Genomic DNA, 19,423 nt, shown 5'->3' on the forward strand with positions numbered 1-19,423 from the left:
AAAGAAAAAAGAGGAAAGAGAGAAAAAAAAGAAAAGAAATAGGTCTAATCTCTGAAGAATTATTGCAGGTTGCAGGGAATGCAATGCAGATAAAGGAGGTCACAAAAAACAAGGACAGGGGTCCGTACCAAGTCACCAGACATCCTCACAGACACTCCCTCCATGGCCACTAACTTTTTCTAGGATTTGGACACATTCGGGTCAAGATTCAACCTCCTACAGGAAGTTTCAGGGCTTTCTACAGGAAGTTCTGCATTTCTACAGGAAACATCCTGTAGAACCTTTGGGAAGGCCAAAATTGACCCTGGAGAGGGATTTAAAGCTTGAAATCTGTTGATGAGGCATGCAGCCACCCCTTTCTTCCATCCATCACTTGTTTCATCTCTTTCCACCGCCATTACAACAATCTGGACTCGTTTCCTAAACAGTCATGCAAAAAGTCCTCTTTTCCTCAGATTGCAATTTTTTTTTCCAAGGGACAAATCAAGTACGTGAAGGCACGCACACTCTACCTGTTAATTCTTCATCAAGACCCTTCAATAGTGAATACAACCCTGCTCGTTTCAGCATGCATCCCAGGAGGAGAAATAGCTACAGGATGTCCTACAGGAATCCTGTAGTAGCTGATCCGCTTGGAATACACACTATGGAGTCAATAGCAGTTGAAATCAATGCAGGAGGCATGTACCCAGCTCCGCTTGAATGTGAACACCTCCTCGACAGCTGAGAAAAGGCAGAGTCGTGCATGCAACGTTCACCACCAGTGGATTGGGTCTCGAAGCCTTGCATGCAGCATCAGCCAATGAACGAAGGAATTCCAGCGCCTGTGCACGAAGCAGCAGTGAGCAAAGCCATCAATTAGCGTTCGGAAACCTGCAAAGCAAATCCACAACCACACAAGTAAGTGCCTAACCTTATTTCTTCAAATTGCATAAACTATACTATGGAACTTGCATGTCTGTGAATGGTGCGGGTTGAACAAATTCGGTGGCCAGTGAACTAGCTACCCACAATCAGTCGAATGGCCTTGTGGGATCCGAACGAGCTCCGTTACGCTCGAATCCGCCAAAGGGACATGAAGCCGACACGTGGGAAGTGTCTAGTCGAGGAAAATCGGTGGATTTGCAGTGAAATCGGCGGATGGGCAGTGATGACGGCGGGTAATGGCAAAGATAGAAAAATGGCGGTCAGAGACACGCCGAAGAATGATAGCCATGACGTTGGCCAATGGATCGGCCTGGACACCTCACCCCCGTGCCATGAATTGCGCCGTAATTCAAAATTATTCGGCCATAACACTCACAATAACCACTGGCATTTACTATTGCAACTGGTTTTCAGCAGCGTATGCGTCCTCCTCCTTTGCAGTTCGTTAGCCCGAGCTTCTCGGCCTGTTTCTAACTCCTCCCCCATCCTAGGCTTGCCCAGAAGCGCTGTGACGTCTTCCAGAAGCCGGAAAAGCTCTCTACATGAAGGAGCTCTACAGGAAGCACAGCATAGCCTCCCGGATTAGAGAAACCCGGATCTTCTGCGTCGGAACTGGAGTTTCGAAGAGAGGTAGGCTCGAAAAACGCCATACCCATGCATGATATTTCAAAAGGTGGTAAATTAAACTGTTTGGAGTAGGGAAAGTTAAAACCAGTCTGCCTGTGGGTCAAGAATGGTGGTTTTCTTGTATGATACAAAAAATTTCTTTCAAATGATGTTGCGTCACATTCTCCTCCACGATTCCTATTAACGAATTCCTCCTGTAGAAACGATAAACCTCTGTAAGGACTGATCCGTGCATAAAAAAATGTGACTTGTATATGGTTGGTGTGAGAATTAAGCTCTGCACTCTATCTATGAGAACCTAATTTCCTTTTGACAGTCAAGTTTTGGGGCGGCAGTAGCATTATAACCAAGGAATTGGTGAAAGGGGAGATACAAACATCTGAGAAACCCTGTCCTGAGAATCGAAGGAGGAAACCTTAAACAGAATTCCCTTTCTGATCAGAGCACAAGCCAAAACAGAGTATTTTTCACCATGCCAGGAGGGTTTATTAGAAAGGAACCCTTGGATTCCAAGAAGTTGTGAGAAACTTCTGAGGTGGTAGACCTATTTACCCGTGCAAATTGGATGACCTTCTGTGACAGAATTCAAGGTCACGATGATGAGATAACAGAGGAGTTCCTAATGTCCCTGCAGCCTAAATCCAAGATACTGGCCAGTGTAAATTTCCAAGGATTGACCTTAAAACTCACCCCACAACTCATTAGTCAGGTCACTGACTTGCCATTGGGGATACCCTGGGATAAAGAGGAAAGGAAATTGGGCTAGAAGGCCAAAAAGGAATTCTTCCTACCAGAAGAACAGTTTCAGAGGATAAAAATGGGGTCCGGAGAGCTAGCCTACATCCATTTTGGAGCGAGGTCAGCCTTCAAATTATGAAATAATGTTAATTTTGGTATGTTCTATGCTAGAGCAATTTATTTAAATTTTCACAGTTAGCAATCACATCAACATTACAATAAACTGCAGATAGAACATAAATATAAAATCGCAGAAGACAAGCCAAGACAAGAGGACACAAGATATGGCACGAGCCAGGGACAAACCCCACAATGTGTGGGGAAACCCTTGATCAATTCTTCTTTTATGTTCTTCAAAGTTCAGCAAAGAAAGTGAGAGATAGTACATTTACAACAGAAGTCAACCCTTTGACTCATCTAGATCAGAGCATAGATCATCTCCTATAACGATGATGCATGAGATCAGTTGAAGACATTCTGCTTCAACTGATTCTCCAAGGTGATGGCTTCACCTATCCATTTCGTCCATTTACTACATCTTACCGTGGAGCACCATCTCATCTATTTTCATCATCATGTAGTCTCATCCATCATCATGTTGCCTCATACATCAGCATGCTGCCTCATACATCGGCATGCAATCTCATTACCGATCATGCTGCCCTTTACATTATCATGATCAAGTTGTTCTTCACAGTCCCATTACTAATCATACTCATATACATATATATTTATTTATCACCAATTATAAGTCATACCCTTACAGATCTGATTGAGAGAATTCCGAGGTATATTATGAAATAATAGTGATCGTCTATACTATAATAGTTCTGTAGACAACGTAGCCCTTCTGATTCAAACCCTAACCATTGCTGACCATTATGCTGAGACTGCTACAGGAATACCACCTGGATCTACTTCATCAATGGTAAGGTGTTACGGCGTATAAGGTTTCCATGAACAGTGTTGAGAAGTCTCCATGACTGTGTATGGTCTTCTAGAATTATATAGACAGCTCTTCATTCAACCGAGATCCTTACAAGTGTGCCATAACTGTACCATACCCTGCGTATGAGTCTTTTATGAACTGCATATAAATGTCTTTAATGAACAACGTATAGTGTATAGGGTTTCCAGCGTATCAGCGTACCATGAACTGCGTATAGGTTTCCTTTCCATATATTACGGTTCTTCTATCCCAGTGGATTCATACATCTCCGCGACAGCATTGGATTATTGCCTGCGTATATGTATATATATACTGTCCTGCATATATTTGACTGTCCTGCGTATATATATATATCTGACTATCCTGCGTATATCTGACTGCCTTGTGTATATATATATCTCAGTGTCCTGCGAATATATGGCTATGCGTTCATGATCAGCGTTTTGACTGCGGCTTCTTCTTTTTTTTATTTTACAGCAGCTACATTTATGTTGGACAGTGCATGAGTGCTCCAAGCTGTGCGTATATATATATGTTGTGTGTAGGCTGCGTTTAGGCTTCTACAGGCAACATATGAAGGCTTCTTGGACAACATATCACTGTCGCCCTTGACCGCGTTTAGGGATGCTCCATTACTGCGGCTAGATCTCCTCTAACTGTGGCTCCATGCCTTGACTGCGTTTCCTTTTGATGACAACGTATAACTTTCCATCATGTTCTACGTATACATGGTCTCCATTAACTAAGGTCCAGTGTATAAGATATCGGCGTGCATCCTCATAAGCCTGCGACATATTGCGGCTAGGGTATTACAGTAGTTAGGGCATCATAGTGGTTATGGCACCAGCGTATTCTTTTGGTTCTCTCCTTCTCCAAAAACCCAAGACGTGGAGAGGAGATCACCTCAAGAATTGTATGATGAAATGACATCAAATCTTTATCTATTTATACCAAAATGAGGATGATGAATAGACACATCAGTTGGGCTTCTAGAGCCTACATAAGAGCTGGTCGGCTTGATAATAATTACATAAACAAAATAAATTCATATCTCCATAAATACTTATCGGAATCGGATGATCTTTGGATCAATCCTACACCTCTCAACGAGAGGGATCCAATAAAAATATCAGCTGCCATAAATAAGCCGACCCACATGGAGTTTGGCCCTAGTTGCCAATTTAACAAATACATTACCTGTGAGGGGCGATTCAGTATTGTATATGGTTATCACTTCCGGTTGTTAACTGAGCTCAGGCATAAGATGGATTTACCCACAGAACAAAAGCTAAGCATCCCCTACTTCCTCCTACAGTCATCGATCGAGTGTGGCACAAAAATGAAGGAAGGGACACCATACCAGCTTGCCCATCATGGGCTTATCAAGATTCTAGTAGAAAATGCCCTCCATACTTATACTGTCCCTCTCTCCTGGGAGATTTTTCGCAATATGACCAAGGATGATGATATCCGGATTCTGGCCGAAGAACTCACTTCATCCAATAGTGAGGAAAATGAGCATATTGAGGCAGAGAAGCAAACTAAGGGTAAGGAAATTAAGGGTAAGAAAACCTAGGATAGGCCACCAGAGGAAAAGAAAGAAGAGAAACAAGAAAAAGGCCAAGCTACTGAGGCCAAAGCTGTGGGTGAAATAAAAGCACAAATGCCAAGGGAGAAACGGTTGCAAATCAGAGCAGAAAGAACTGAAAAGGTCCAAGCAAGTGAGGGCACATCCAAGGAAACCACAAAAAAATTGAAGAAGAAGACACCCCCAGCCATGCAGGCCAAAACAGTGAAAACTGTTTCTACAGGAAGCCTGAAAACTACTTCTACAGGAAGACAGAAAAAAGTCAGCACAAGACTTTCTACAGGAAGTCTGAAGATAGAGCAACAGAGGGAAATTTTAGCTAGGGAGGCAGCAGCTGTGCTAGCCACCCTAAGCACATCTCCCAAGCAGAAGGAAAAGCGAAAGAGGGAGCCTCCCCTGTATTTTAAGGCAAGAAGGAGTGTGAGGATTAAGACTAAAAGCCCCTAGCCTCCATCAAAAGAGCCAATCATAATTGTAGACACCCCTACCACACAAAAGGAGAGGTCCCCCTCCAAGGCATCCATCACTTATGAACGGGGAAGCCCGAAGACATCCACCTGGAGGGAGAGAATGAAAATGTTGGACACAAAGGCCTCTCTATAGGATGCTGAGACTATTCTACAGGAAGCACTGGCTAGGTTGAAGGAGACCGAAGCAATGGAAGGTGAGGCAGCTAAATCACTACAGGAGGAAGAAAAGGTGGAGAACATTGTGGAACCTAGCCCCCAGCCCAGCTTGGGCTCCTACTCTAACTTCTTGGAGGCTGGAAAGATCATTCCTCAAAAATTCGCAGTGCCACTTTTCCTTGCACTAGAAGAAGAGAGAGTGAGGACCCACACTTGGATGAAAATCGTTAAGTCCAAGGGTGTGGCGGATATAGGTCCTCTGGATGATAGCTCAAAGAGGCAAGGAGGGAATTTGCTATGGTATGACATGTGGAGAGTAGCCAACGGGTCAAGCTACAGGAAGAAAATGAGCTGCTTAGACAACAGCTACAATTACAGGGACAGAGTAAGGAAGACATGCCTCATATCTTGGGAGAAAAACAACAATAGGAGGAGCCCACAACAGCCAAAGATACCCCTGATGAAAAACAGAGAAAGGAAGGGATGCACACTGAAATTGAGATACTGAATCGGCAGCGACATGAAAAAGAATTGGAGACATAGTCTCTGAAACAGCAGATACAAGAAAAGGAGGCCCAACTAGCCTGCATGGCTAGCTAGGCAATGGAAGCTCTGCAGTGTAGGCAGCCTACCAAATCCTATGCCCTATACCTCAAGGATCAGTGGTTACAGTTTCATATCAATACCTAGGCTCAAAGGGGCATCACCCCATTCCAAAATTATCATCAGTTTGCAGCTCTATGTGGCAGTAGTTCATCTGAGGATAGGGCCAAATTATCAGAGTTCTACTTGCACAACTTTTCCCTTCTAGACATGAACACATGGGATCCCAACACGGTGATAGGAGATGTCTAGCTTATGGCCATGGCCTCTTGGATGAGCCATGAGGAGAAGAGAGCAGTAGAGGTCCGAAGTATCATAGGAAGAGAGTTCATTGAGCCTCTCATGATCAGAGCAGAGCCGGATGACCCATCAGCAGTGATAAGCTCCCACCAGCACTTGGCCAACAGTCCTCAGGATCTACCGGAATACATTGAGCAATAGGCTCAAACCATTGCCCACTTTGAGGACATGGAGAGACTATTGGGAGAAAAATGCATGCATGCCTGCACAAGGCGGTGGAACACACTGCCTCACAGCCTGAAGATAAAAGAATACCACTCTCCCACCAGGATGAGGGAAGCCTTGGCAAGGGTACCCCTCTACAAACAATTGATGCAAAATTTGCAGGCCAATTGGATTGGCTTGAAATTCAGTCCTCCTTTACTTTTGGGATTGCTAGAAGGAGTGAAGGAAGAGGAGGAAGGTAGACAATGTGAGGAAGTGGAAAGGAAGGCAGGATTCCTCAACCGGGAAGAGGATATCACAGCAGAGGCCTGGGACGGGAGGGAGGCGATCAAAGCCATAAAGGATGATGAGCTGGACTAGTTGCTCAAAGGATGAGCAACCCATTTAGCACGGGGGTGATGATGAGCCCCGAATTGGGTAACTTATTGGGCTCATTTTGCCTAATTGTCCTTGTTCAATCCTCCATTTTTCATAGATTATGCATGTCTTTCTAGTATGTTTATGTTATTTGAATGAATAAGGGTGGTCACTCTACTAAGGAGGCTAATACGTGGTCATTTTAGTTTTTTTGGAAAAATTTTGGAGCAAAACCAAGCAATTATGGCCCAGGTGACAGCCAATCATGAGGTGAGGATTCGTAGGGAGGTTGTCTATGGCATTAAATGGCCCTTCCTCAAAATATCCACCCTCAACTCCGAGCTCAATAGGCCACCAAAACGAGTTCTAAAGGCAGCCAAGCAACTTTGGGAAGAGTGACTGTCTACTATCAGTTGGAACAGCCGAGTCCCTTGAATCTAGGAGGGCTGCTAGCCCCTCGTATTGTATAAATAAGAAGGCCTCAACCTTCGAAGTTTACTTTTGGAATTGTTGGTATTTGCACTATAGTGTTGTCCTCTTCCAGCTCGTTTTTCTTAGCTACTTCTGTACAAACTTTCTTGTGATGATTATTTTTGAGTAATGAGAAGCAAATTTACTTGGCATCAGATCTGAGTTCTTTATAGGAGCCTGTAGCTCTTGGGGTTGGGCCCAACCCGAGTGCTAAGGCCTCCTTTATGTATTGTTATTTTTCATCATGCATTTGCAAAATTATTTCTGTTAAGTAGATTAAATCTTGCTGATTAACTATGTCACTGTTAATGGTTAGAAAGACTTTTGATGCTCAGATTTAGTTGATAGGTTGTTAACAGGGAAAAGCTTCAAAAAAGGGCCATCAAACATCACTAGTTCCACCTCTCCCTCAGTGGGATTAGGAGCTGGGATCAGGGTGACCTTGTTGCCCACAAAAACACTGATTTTGCTTTGCCATGCAATCACTAGTGTTTGATTTTCATTTGTAGAAGTTGGTTACAAGTTCAAACTTTTGTTTGCTTATTTCCATGAGTTAGTATACATGGTTTCATTGCAGTTCAAGCTTCTGTTCATTCTCTTCACTGACAGCTAGATCAGATTAGGTCAACGTAACTAGGTCTTTGATTTTTCAAGTTTTCGTTGGTTCAGTTGGAAAAATGCCTTGCAGAGCACCTGTACCACTTCTCTACCTACCCATACTCCATCACACCCATCTGCTCCATCCCTTAGCTCAACTTCTAGCCTTACGTTTTCCATTTGCTCACATAACCCTAGTTTTTGTGCATGCTTGCTTCAGTCCTCCTTGAAAAAATCCAGCCATATACATCTGTCCTCAACTCCATCCACCAAGTCCTGGACCATCTCCAACCCTTATCCTACCTCCATACCCACTCCTTCATCTTTCTCCATCCATCCATCCTCCAACATCCCATTTCTGAACATCCTGTAGAAAGTTACAGAACATATCGTAGAAAATCATAGACATCCTGTAGAACCCCTGCAGACTTCCTGTAGAAGCTCATGAATGAGGTTTCTTGATAGCCAAACTCTGTGAAACTCTTTGGAAGGGTGTTAGGGACCCCTTAGGCCCTCTCTGAACCTTCCTGACCTCATCTAAGCATTTCCTCTCACCAATCCACCCCTGCACAGTCAAAACAAACAATTCGCATGCATGATAATTTTGGCAACTTATCCAAAAATACAAAAAGATGTTTTTTGCAGATGTTACTGTAGAGGTAGCTTAGATACATGTATTTACCTTCCTAGAAGTCAATGGAATTTCTTTCAGTAGCTTGCATCCTCTTTCTTACATTGGTAGGGATAACTGGTAAAATTAGGGTTTGCTAGGGTTTACGTTTCCTTTCAGCTTTCCAGTTTCTTTCTGCAAGTAGATCAGCCTTCTTTGAGTTAGCTTTCGTCCATCAGTTAAAAATCTTCTTCTCAGAGCTCATAGAAGTTGGCTTAAGCCCCTAGCAGACTTGTGCAGCTGACCAAGTGACAGTTGCGGCAAGAGCTAGTACTTGTGCATACAGCACCGCCGCTTCCAAGTTTGTTATGAACTACCGGGTTGATAAAACTAAAGAAGGGAGTCCCAGGAGTTGCAACATTATTGCTGCAATACTGGAGCTCACCAATGTGCACCCCAAGATCTTTCTCATCCAGATAAGAAAATAAATCTCGATCTCCTGTCATGTGAAAAGACGCACCACTGTCCAAGAACCATACCGATCCCATCGAACTTGATACCAAGCATGCGATCAACGAAAAATCCAGCTCAAACTACGATACTAAGGCCTCTCCCATTACAGATCCAGCAGCTTGCTTATTTTTCTTCTTCTACAGACAATTTGTGGCATAATGTCCGTGTTGGTGACAGTGAAAGCACTTCACCTTGGACATGTCCTGCTTCTTGCCTTTCGTACTGGAATGAGAAGCTTTCTTGTTCTTCCCCTTCTTTGCTTTGGCAGCCAAAGCGTAATTTTCTTCATCAGATTCCTTTGATGAAGATCCGTCCCTAGTATTCCGCCTGATCTCCTCTTGCACAAGATCCGACCAAAGTCTCTCCCATCCTAGCAATTTCTCCCGACCATTGACAAAGTCCTGATAGGAATGCCAACTCTTCGGAAGTCCAAGGAGAGCCAACTCACCAAGTCCTCATCATCGACAATCACCCCCACACTTCCCAGCTCATCCTGGCATTGAGTGAACTTCATGAGATACTTGGGCATACTGTCTCCTTTCTCACACTTAATGTTTCCAAGTTTATCCTTGAGCGACAACTTCCTCTGGTCACTCTTCCTTTGGAATAAATCTGTCAACTCTTTCCACATCAAGTATGGAAAAGCTTTTCCATGCAGGCTATACACAAAGTGATCCTTCACGCCCTCCAACAGAATCCTTCGACACTTTGTTGTCTTCTTTTGCCAACCCTCAACGTGAGTAGCATCAGTAGGCTTTGGGACCTCAGCCTCTATGAAATCCTTCAACCCATTGTCATCTAACACCGCCTCCATCCCGTCTTTCCATGCAATATAATTTGAGCTGCCTTCAAGAGCATACTCCAATCGCAATCCGTTGAAAGACATTTCAACTTTGACACCAAGAAAACACTGCTGCAAATTCGAATTCCACCAGCTGAAACCTCAACCGCTTCTGATCTAAAATTCATGAGAACAAAGTATTTCTTGTACAGAGATTGACTATATGGGCTTTTACCGAATATCTCACCTTCCAAAAGAAGGATGAATCCAGAGGCTACCTGGCCTAATTACAAACTCTGCCTGAAGAAATAAAATGTAAACACTTTCTAAATAATAGATCTGATGATCAACTCTACTCTGATACCATGTAGAATTTTTGAATAATATAACACTTATTCACAGAGATTATCCTGATTATACACTATTGCAGAATGCATGCATAATACATAACCTCCTCTACGTTGATCATCAATTTTGCAGAATTAAAAACAATGAAACATCAATCGCATGCACACATTAACACAATATGTAATGGGGAAAGCATACATCTGAAAACCCCACACTATCTGTATATTATAATGATTGAGAACATGTAACAATACATAGTATATTACTCCTCACAAGTACTCAGTACTATCTCCACCTGTTACACAAAAAACTAGCTCAGATCTGAATCAAGTCACAAGTTAAAATCTCCTCCGCTGTTTTCCTGCCTCCACTACGCAATCCAATGTGAAAATAGTAATGATCCAAGCTCGTTTTCCTTGGCTTGTACTGTGCAATCCTCATTGGCAATCTCAATCACTGATTTTGCAAATCTCATGCACAGCTATAGTCACAACTGATAGCAGTCTCAACCTCTAACACCTGTCTCCACTGAACTGTCCATGCACTGAGTTAACTGATGTATTCTTTAGTTTATTTATGAGTTAATAATTAGTGAATTAATTAATAATTAATTCACACCACTCATCACTAGTGTATTTGTAATTAGACTAAATACAACTAGTTCAACCAAGTCAAACTAAACACAACTCCATCAACTCCTCAATCAACTCCACCAAACTCAACCACTTGAGTTCTAATTGAAGTCCATAATGCAATAGCTCAACTGACCCATAAGAAAAGCGTATTTCCTTCTAACAGTTGCATGTGCCACATCCGTAGCTCGAACTAAAGTTCTCCAAGAGGATAAGATAATGTTTATAGTCCAAATATTATTAATAGCTAATAATATTCGACTGTTCTATTTTTAGATTGGCAGTCTAAAAATAGACTTCGCCCATATGTTTAAAAATAGAAGTCCATCTATTTTTACCAACATGACCAATCATCCACAAATAGCATCCTGCAACTCATAGACCATGATCCATATGTCTAAAAATAGACATAGTCTAAAAATAGACATAGTCTAAAAATAGACTTTGTGCCAAAAATAGCCTGCAGGCCCACTTAGTGAAGGCGACTCCTTTCCACTAAGCTCCATCATCTTGTTGCATTTTCAACAGGCCGAAAGTGGTTTTTAGAGGTTTGAAGGTGGAAAAATGATGGGAGAGGGGAAATCAAGGCTAGATGAATGTGTCGGGGGGTCTATAAATTGTCAAGGAAGATCAGGGACGATGGAGATGGTTGGATTTGTTCAAGGGGCAAGAAAGGCACTTTATGGAAAAACACAGAAATTAGGGCAAATTGGCGAAATGTTGCAAATGAGTTGGGAAATCGGGGAGAAGTGAGCTAGTTCTGGTTGTTTTATGGAGGAATGATGAACTGGGATATCCTACAAGAGATCCGCACATTTACTTCTCAAAATGACCAAAGGAAGAACTAAAAAAACAGAGTTTTGTCCATCTTAACCTAATTTCTGACCTAAAACCAAAAAATGTTGAACAATACCTTATGAACAGAAAAGAATGCAAGATAACTACGGTAAAAGGACATGGAATGATCTAAGCAATTAAATCTGGACCAATATCAACTTTTCCAAATCAAAGGATCAGACTAGCAGTTGCGTGGAAGAGCAAAAACTGTGTTTTTGGTGGCAGCAGTAGTGCCTTGACCTCAAACCATGGTTCCAAGAAGAGAGAAATGGGATCAAGACCTATTTTTGGCCTTTTTGGATCTTTTTCTGTCACTACAGCAACTTACTTAAACAACTTGAAACAAAAACAACTATTCTAACCATCAAAAGCAACCTAATTTAATAAAGCAAGATGAACCTAAACAACAGAAATTATCTCATGAATGAAAGAAAAAACATATAAATACACAAACGAGGTGTTGGGTAGCTTGGGTTGGGTCCTAACCCAAGAGCTTCAGCCCTCTGAAAAAGATTAGTGCTGGCTCAAAAACTGTTTCATCTTCATTTATAAAAAAATAGCAGTTACATCACATAAACTGTCTTCAAAAAGAGCTCGAAAATGAGCTGAGTACAAGGCTGCACAAAAGTGTGAAAATATACTAAGAACTGGCTAACCTACTGAGGCTTGAAGCCTTCTTATTTATACAAATGGGGACTCCCAACAGTCGTCCTAAAATTAAGGAACTCGGCTTCCTAGAATTGAAGATAACAGCGGTCCTACTTGACTTGCTCGGCTGCCCCTTGGAATCGTCAATGTGGGCCTTTGCACTCCGAGCTGCTGATGGAGGATTCGAGGAAAGGGGTCATTAATGAATGAGGCACCCCTCCTACAAGTCCTCTTCCTTGTTTCCTCGAGTTTGGTTGCTATTTTGCTCATAAATTCCTGGTCCTTGAACAAAATTGTCCAAAAAATCTGCAATAAACACTTATTAGACTACATGGCAAAGTGACTAACCCAATTCACTCTATTGACATAAATATATTCAAAAACATGCACAAAACTACTGAGAATGGTGGATTAAATTGAAATAGGAGGTAGAATGAGCCCATATAGTTACCCATTTCTGGGGCTCATCAAAGGTCCCCACAAAACAACCTGAATTTGATTTAGAGCGTGCGAAGGAAACATTTATGGAAGCTAAGAAGAGCTTCATGAAAGCTTTTACTTCGGGTAGCAAGGATCAAATGGAGCTGGAGAAGGATACTCCTATGTTAACTACCTTCTTAGAGACATGCATGAAGCTACTACGAGACACTAAAGCGGCGAAGGGACTGCAAGAGTTGATAACTAGGTGCGCATGATCGGATGAACCTCGGATGGTTCAAAAACTAGGCAAGCATGCGTTGCGCACTGGGCGGGAGATGCAATTGACTATCCAGATTGGGGACTATGAGATGGATCAGGTCAACCTGGACCTCGGGTCAGATGCGAATGTCCTACCTAGACAGACCTGGGAACGCATGGGCAGGCCCACACTACAATGGTCTTCTATCCAATTACGGATGGCGAACCAACAGAAGATCTTGCCTATGGGAAGACTGCAAGGAGTTATAGTAGACATCGACGGTGCAAGCACACAAACTGATTTTGAGGTTATAGAAATTGTGGATGACAATAACCCATATCCTACATTGTTAGGGATAGATTGGGCAATGAATATGAATGGAGTCATCAACCTAAAGAAATGGAAAATGATATTCGAAAAAAAATCTCTCCGCATAGTGGTTCCACTGGACCTAGCCAAAGGGGTGCGCTATACTGAGCCAGTGCACAATGAGGATAGTGACGATGAACTAGACTGTATCTACCATATCACAGTGCAATATCATGACTGAGTGAATCCAACAACGGATGGAAGAATCTCATGGGACCACGACAGTTCCTGCACATTGGACTCAGATGAAGAGATTGAGTGATGGCAGAACCGATTGCATGAGGTAACAACACTAAATTGTAATATGATGGTTAGATCACTATGCCGAGTAACAATAGAGGCAAGGGGGCAGCCAACTGATGAGGATGCCACGAAGGTGGAGGAACTAGTTAACTAATGCGAAACAATGAATTTGAGACAAAAGTCGTAAGATGCCCCCGTGGAGGTACCACGTGCAACAATTGCTCATGAATGGAGTGCATGCCCAAAGATTCGGAGAAAGTGGCACGGATGTTGGAGGCAGCTGTGCGTACGGGTTGGAGGGAAAAACGGGGTAAGCATCCATCGCCAGCATAGGCTGCAGGTATATGTTGTGTGGGCACCCAACCAAATCAAAATCATAAGTTCGAATTCACTACAACAATCCAATTCGCCAGTGGCCCGCGACAAAGTCAGGAGGGGAACAAGGGGAAGCACGCATAGCGTCCACCTGATAAAATGACCCACTGGGAAGTTGCAAATACCACAGGTTCGATGGGCCTATAATAGAAGGGAGGCGAAGATGAGATTGTCAATAATAAGACAGGAAGGAGCCTAGAATAAGCGGGGTAGCAGCAGGCCTCGCGAAATCAACAAACTATGGGCGCAACTACGAAAGAAAAGCGTGCTAGTAGGGGAGGGAATCAACAATATGGAAAGTAGCAACGGCCACGTTGGCTGCGCGAGTCTGCACATAAGGGAACTAGGCCCGGTCGGGTCTCCCGCAGAACTAGAACGAGCCGCGACCCTGCTATCATGGCTGCACCCGCACCTACGGAAGGATACACCCCACACAATAGCGCACGAAGAGATAATGGCTACAGAGGCACTCGAAAGGTGCTCGCAGCCCGGGCTAGCAGGAAAGCTGAGACATCGCACCGGGGGTGCGACCACCTGACTAGCTGTAGAAAGCACAGTCCCAGTGTCTCAAGCAGTTGAAAGAAGGCGTGGGGCTATAAACAAGTCTACAGGAAGCCGACGTGGAAAACAGGTTCGGTACAGAGTTATTTGGTCCGCCAAATCATGGTTGCGCCACAAGGGTTGCGCTACTGTGTGAAAAGGTCTAGAGGTGACCGTTAACACCACTATTCCTAACACGAAATTCAAGTTACGACAAGGGGGAGCAGGCAGCGGGCCATTATGATAGAAGTTCTGAGCTAGATACGACAAGATCTGCAACCTAGCCACTATTAATGAACTGAAAGTGGAGGGAAGGGATCCATTCAAAAATCTATCGCCAACATTGGGTTATTCAAGATTTGAACTAGTAAAGACTAGCAAACACTCAGCTACCAGGCATCCCATGAGTACCATGGCGAGAACCCGAGCACAATTCGCGGAAGAGCTATACTCAACCTAAGAGGAGCTAGGCAAAGTAGATGCGGCCCCCAAAGTCCCAAAGTCCCCACACACACCGCGGCCTAGGAAGAACAAGTAGATGATGGGGCCAGTCAGGGCATCACCAATATTCGGTAAGTTATCAGTCACCAAAAAGGGGAAAGCAATCACCACTGAACTCGAGGAGGATGACAAAGATCTACAAGATTTGATCGTTCAGATTGAAGCACAAGATGAAGACGAAGAGGATGTTTTTCGAATCCCTTCATGACCCCCATATATCTCCCCATGGAACGGGATGACCAAGATACCGAAGGACCTAGACGCTGCAAAGAATACACTCCAGACCCCGCTTCTTCCGGATGAGATAAGGTTCGATGGCTTACCGCTGGGACAAGTTCCAAGCATCAAGTTCGAAGACTGGGACCTTGCAGACAGTGACAAGTTCCCAGAATTGGCCGAAGACAAATTACTGCCACGGAAGTGGTTACTAGGTGTGGAGAAGGCGAGATTACTTAATCTAAGGTGGATACCCTGCTATCACTGCACAACCATCACCACTTTTGTTATCTGGCAGTTACTATGTCTAGTACAAGATGGGTATCTCTAGTTGGAAGAGCTGATTCCTATCACAGATGATTTAGTACACCGGATTACCCACTTTCCTGTCAAAGGGAACGACCCAGAAACATAGCTAGAATGAGTAGCAATGTGGGTCTCGTAGAAACAATGAAGGCTAAATATAATTTGGAGAAGCGGAAGTGGGGGTATGTAATAGCAGGCGTCAAAGACCGAGGGGTGCAAATTTCCACCTAGCTGCTAGCCAACAAGCTAATGAGGAAATTCTACGCAAATGAGTTGCTAGCTCCTATCATTGCGCTTGTGGAGCAGTGCATGGAAGGAGTTCAGTTCAACTGGGCATAGTTTTTATGCGACGAGTTTTTGACAAATTGTCAGGAAGCACAGGACAAAGGTAAGACATTACATTATGCATGGTTTCTACTATCAATCCTTCTGGTTGCAGGAGAATTGCTACAGGGTAGCCAGTTTCCTAGCATTGAGGATAGCCTACCTGAAGCAGTGCGGTATACTTCGCTCTGGGCTACAAAGGACGCAATGAGGGTTTTGAAATCAAGGTTTTTTGGATCTTCATGGAGGGGAGTATCCGGACATGGATCAATCGTAGACCACACATGTGTCCAATGATATACAATAATTTGGAAAGCACGACTGAGTTCAAAGCAGACATGCATAACTTATATATCCAGGCACGGAAGGATCCAAAACGAGCATGGGTCACGCTCCTGTTCATTGCAACGGACGATGCCATTTATGAGGTATTGGCAACATGGCCTCCAGAGTGGCGCACCCCAGATAAGGCCATACTAGAATGAATGGCAACACAACAACGCAAAAAGGAAATCCAGCTGCGACTCACTAAATTGGCAGAAAAGACACGTCAGGGACAAAAGGCAGCTTCGCAGTAGGAGGCAACCAAGGAAGTGATAGCTGAAGAAATCATGGCAGATCATGAAAGGTCCTTAGAACAAGACATGCAAAGGGAAAAGGAGACACAGGAACACACAGACCATCTTACAGAATCGACCCAAGTCAAGAGGCCGTGCAACAAGGAATCGCTGCATACACGCAAAAAGTCAAAAACAACAAAGGATTTGGAGAAAGAGTTTATTGACAGTGAAAACCCGGAGAGCACTGCCCCTACAGGTGCATTGGCAGAACTGATGACATAACATACAACTATGTTGGGGGAGATCAAAGTGCAGTTGCAAGCATTACAGGTGTGACCCCCGGGTGGGGTGATCCTAAATCCAGCAGAGGACACAGCCGCAGCCAAGCAGATGGCGCGCACCCACACAATGAACACCTTAGCGTTGCCAGCAGGCACTGTCATAGCAGAAGCCGAGGGTGACGTGCATCGTTGGGGGTTGAATCTGGCCGCTCTTCCTAGAGAAACCCTATACCAACTTCAGGATGGGGTAACCACTGAGCTTCGTGCCAGGGAAGGCTGCGCCCTCCAAACCTTGATGAAGCACAAGGCAAATCTGGAGCAGGTCAGTCTCTAACATGATGATTTGGTTGCACACAACTAAGAAGTGGAACCGTCTGTGATGGAAGCTTGTAGCAAGGTACTAGAGTTAGCTATTCCAGCCAAACTTCCAGCAACTAACAAGATTCATCGCATGGCCGCAGGATTCCATACGACCCAAGAGGAGGCTGTGAAGGCTCAGTGGAAATTAAATTTACAAATTATAGAGCTAAGACTAAAGGTACAACCGCCCACACCTACGGAAGTTCGAGAATAGCACCATGGAGAAATTCAAGCAGGATTGGAAATAATAAAGCGCGTGGTCCAAGATTGCTTGGGTCTGTTAGATCAATCCCTCCTTATGCTCACCTCTCTCCAAGAAGACCCAACCATACAACAAGTGGAAACAGAAGTGCGGGAGTTGCAGCGGGCTTATGACACAGTCCGGGGGACTGCGCAGATGGTCACTATCACGCAGTGGTTGGCTAAAATGAAGGAGGCCCAGGCTCTCAAGGCACAAGTGGACGCTGCTCGGAAAAAAGAGGCAGTGCTTAAAGACCGCATCCAACCCTGGCTTGATGAAGCATTCACAGTCTCCACCACCATTGAGGGAAATTTAGTGCACATGCAGGCAGCATATGATCCCAGAAATGCTACTAATACTGATGCATCGGTGACTTGTGTAGAACAGGAACAGAGTATGGCAGAAGAGTTTGTTTCAAGTACAAGCGAAGCACAAAAGTTGCTAACCAACCTCCGCGCAAAGATTGCTGCACCAGCCATGTGACTCGGGACGAGTCATGATGATTGTGTTGGGGGACTGTTGGGTAGTGAAGGCCCCGTGTAACAGTTTTGGAGCTCAAAGCTTGCAATTTTGGGTAAAAGTATGGTAAAGACTCCGCGAGATGCGCAGAGCGCGAAGTGTAATGAGTCAAGTCAAAGGGTTGTTCGCCCAAAAATAATGTAAAATGAGTCGACCTGTCCATGGTAATGTATAAATAAAGCAAGGCTCTGTGGTCAGAAAGTAGCTTTTGGTAAGTATTATTTTTGATCTGGAATGTAATGGGTTTGTGCGGCAAGAAGTCTTGGAGCCTTTGTAAATCTGAGTCAAGGGAGTTGGTAGAGAGATAGAGGCTTTGCAGCTGTGTACGTAGAGGCCTAGTAGAGTCCGCAGCTGTGTGCGTGGACCCCTGCAGCTGAGTGCGTAGGGCGGATTTGGTTGTACTGAAGAGAAGATAAATAAAGATAAGAGTTTCTGAATCATTGTGTGATTTCTTGCAGATTTGTCTGTTGCTTATGTTCTGAATTTATGCATGATCTATTATATGGGTTTATATCTTTATTTATAATTGCACGCATGGGGTCTTAAGTTTAAATGTTTGCTTAAAGACTATAACAAGAAGATCAGATCTCTAATAATTCCATTAATAAGCAAGTATACCCACACGGATCTTCACAAAAGTGTGATAATTACCCAAAGTGGCGCGAGGCCACATAATGGTTCGCGACCCCTCCAGACCACATCAAGACATCCCAAGGGTGCAGAAACTTGGTTCCAACACCCTCCCCTGCTACCTCGGGTGAGACCTCAGTCCATGCTCCGCAGGCTATTGCCAAAAGGGCCGGTAGCTGCGGGATTTGTTTGGATAATAACCTTTCCGAACCTGGGTCAGGGCCCAATAAGCCAACACCTAGGATATCAGAAGACATTGAAAGTGGTTAAGAAGTTCTATCCCTGGTTAAACTTGAAGACATAGGTGATTGAGTATGTTGCAATTTTTTTGGATTGTTAGGAGGTAAAAGAAAAGTGTAAGCATCGAGGTTATTTATTGTAGTCAATTTCGATTTTAGAGTGGAAATAGGAGTTCATGCCCATGGACTTCATTAAAGGTTTCACAAGGATGTTGAAGCGACATGATTCTATTATGGTTGTGGTTGACAGGTTAACCAAGGTAACACATTTCATCACAGTTAAGTCTATGAACTTAGCTAGTGACGTAAATCATATTTTCATAAGGGAGATAGTGAGGTTGCATGGTATTCTTAAGAAGTTTGTGTGAGATAGAGATTCAAAGTTCACTTCTAGGTTTTGGAAATATTTTTTTACAGGTTTGGGGGTATAGTTAGCTTTCAGTACAACTTATCACCTGCAGATAGATGGACATAAAAAGAGGGTCAATAGGATTCTTGAGGACATGTTAAGGATGTAAGTCATGCATCAACAAAGGAAGTGGGAAGAGTGTCTTCCACTGGTATAGTTTTCATATATTAATGAGTATCAGGAGTCCTTGAAGGTGAGTCTATGAGAGGATTTGTAATACTCTCATCAACTAGAGTGATTCAATGAATAGGGTGTTGATTAGACCAGACATGTTAGCTAAGACAGAACATGAAATGCAGGTTATTAAGAATAAT

The sequence above is a fragment of the Pinus tabuliformis genome, chromosome 5_1 (genome assembly GCF_031772625.1).
Source record: "Pinus tabuliformis cultivar Carrire ecotype Pingquan chromosome 5_1, CPIR1, whole genome shotgun sequence".
Taxonomy (NCBI): Eukaryota; Viridiplantae; Streptophyta; class Pinopsida; order Pinales; family Pinaceae; genus Pinus; species Pinus tabuliformis.